The sequence below is a fragment of the Meleagris gallopavo genome, chromosome 11 (genome assembly GCF_000146605.3).
Source record: "Meleagris gallopavo isolate NT-WF06-2002-E0010 breed Aviagen turkey brand Nicholas breeding stock chromosome 11, Turkey_5.1, whole genome shotgun sequence".
In the NCBI taxonomy this organism is placed as follows: domain Eukaryota; kingdom Metazoa; phylum Chordata; class Aves; order Galliformes; family Phasianidae; genus Meleagris; species Meleagris gallopavo.
The window spans coordinates 6,276,442-6,278,819 of NC_015021.2; positions in this window are offsets into that span (position 1 = coordinate 6,276,442).

The window sequence follows — 2,378 nt, forward strand, 5'->3', positions numbered from 1 at the left end:
GGAGCGCCGTGCAGGGAAACTGCCCGGCCCCGCAGCCCCGCCGCGGCCGTGTGTGGGAGGTCCAGCAGCTCTTCCCCGAGCCGCTCTCGGGAGGAGGCAGGAATCGGCGACGTCGCTGCTCTTTCGCTCCCGGTCATCCGATGCGCGCTGAAGTCTAAGGGAAATAAAAGTCTCGGTCCCGAAGCACTGCCTATCGCAGCGCCAGAGAACAGCGGTGTCGCGGCGGTCGCGCTACGGGCGCGCACCCCGAGCACCGGCTCAGCACGGGGACACATCGCGCCGGGAGCCCCTGCTCGGCCCCACGGAGGGCAGCCCCCGCTGCGGACCTTTCGGAAACATCTGGCCTCCGAACAGCTCTTCCACCGTCCGTCCCGTCCCGTTGAAAGCGGGGAGTGCTCGGGAAATAACGGGAGCGAGGCTTCGTCCCGGGGGAAAGGGACCTCAAACACCGCCTCCAGGAACCGCAGAAATGAGGGTTTGTACCGGGGGAACAACACGGCCCGGCAGCACCTGGAAGAGTACTTGCAGGATCGCAGCCGAAGACTGCTCCTTCCAGTCAGAAAGAGCGGAGGCAGCTCCAGACAGCGCCAATGGCACTCACTTTCCACACGATCGTGATACTTAAATAATACTCTGAGATCTAAGTCTGTTCTCAGAGAGAATCGTTATTATGTGACTACAGAAAAGTGTGATTACTACTTTTTTTTTTTTTAATTGTATTATTTAAATTGTTTCAAAGTCTGCAGAAGCAACTGCTCTTCTCTTTTTTTCCTTTCCTTTGGTCAGAAGAATACATTTCTATCCCCTAATGCCAACTGCGTGACCAAGAACTCCTTACTTACAATTCAGAAACAAAGCCAGAATTAGCGCTTACTGCCCACATTTCTACCACATAAAATATTTCATTATTCAAATGAAATCGAATTTTGATTTACATCTCAAATGCATCAACCATTATTGCTGTCTGTATTTATCAGACGGTTACAGAGCAGCAACGGGAAGGGATGTGTAGGAGTGGCTGCTTAAGACCCCCAGGTAGGACGGGACCTGTTGGGTCTGGATCTGAGAGGAGCTGAGGGCTGAGATCTGGGTTCGCTGATACAGAACGAGTAGAGTGGAGATACATTCAAATGGAAGTGTCTGAGCTGTTGCTAAAACCCAATGAGACAATCAGCCCCGTGGTATTTCAGTTTGCTGTAGAAACCTCCTTAAAGCAGACGAGGTGTTTGCTAACTGAAGATACACGTAAATGAGTGCAATCACCTGGATCCCAAATCCCGCAACCCAAACTCACAGGCAGAAGCGAGTGTGAGCTGAGCTGGCTCTGATCAGGGCTGCAGGCCAGTCTTGGGTCTGGGTGCTTTTTGGAAGCAGCCATGTATGCCCATGGAGATCAGCGTCGCTCTTTCCCCACAGCTCAGCCACACGTATTTTGTACAGCACTGATCAGAGATCAGTGCAGCTAAATATGTCTCATGTAAGCAGATACAAGTGCATTTGGTTAGTGCAGCCATGGCATTTCTTCCAGACAGCTCAATCTCTACACACACCCAGTTGCAGTAGAGCAGCAGGTGAGCAGCAGGGCTTTCTGGTTGTAGGAAAAGCCAGCCATCAAATTTGAACAGCTTTCAGAAGCACGAGAAGTCACAGCCGCGAAGCCATGCTGTGCAGCTATTTCCCTGACCTGTTGGTTACACACAGAGAGAATGGGTTATGTTTGTGCAGAGATCCTGCAAGGCACTGCCCCTCGTCTGGTATAAATGCTCAGAGGTCAGCGCAAAGAATGATTAGTGTTTTCTTCAGCAATGTAACACACTAACAGTGTAATTCCAGCAACATAGGGTGTATTTTCTAGTAGACCAGTACACGGGAGGGGACGTTGCAGCCACAGAATGTCCCTAATGCAGGGAAAAGGATGGGTGAGGTAGGGTTTGTGTGCACAAGAGCTCTTCCCAAGTGAGGAACACAATTCTCCTACATTTTTATTTCCAATAGACATTAGGCACTCAATACAGTGTCCATTACCACATCTTGCACTGTATGAATATCAAATGCACTGCTTATCCCTAAGTCTGCAACCAGAGACATTAATGCCCATTTATCTGAATCGTAATCAAACTCAATCTAAATATTGGTTTCTGCAGCAGTTAAATTTTGGCAGGTACACATAGCACTGACAGGGAAAAGACCGTGTTGGCCATGGACATAGGGAAGGAGCGGCAGCAGCGGCGTGCTGCGAGTCACTGTGCCTGCTCCACTCAGAGCAGCCCCAGAACCTCTCCTGAACACACAGCTGCACGCCATCCTCCAAGGAAGCTGGCAGTTCACACGCATTCAGAACTCCAGTTCTGCAGGATTTGGATGTTTGTTGTTGGTTT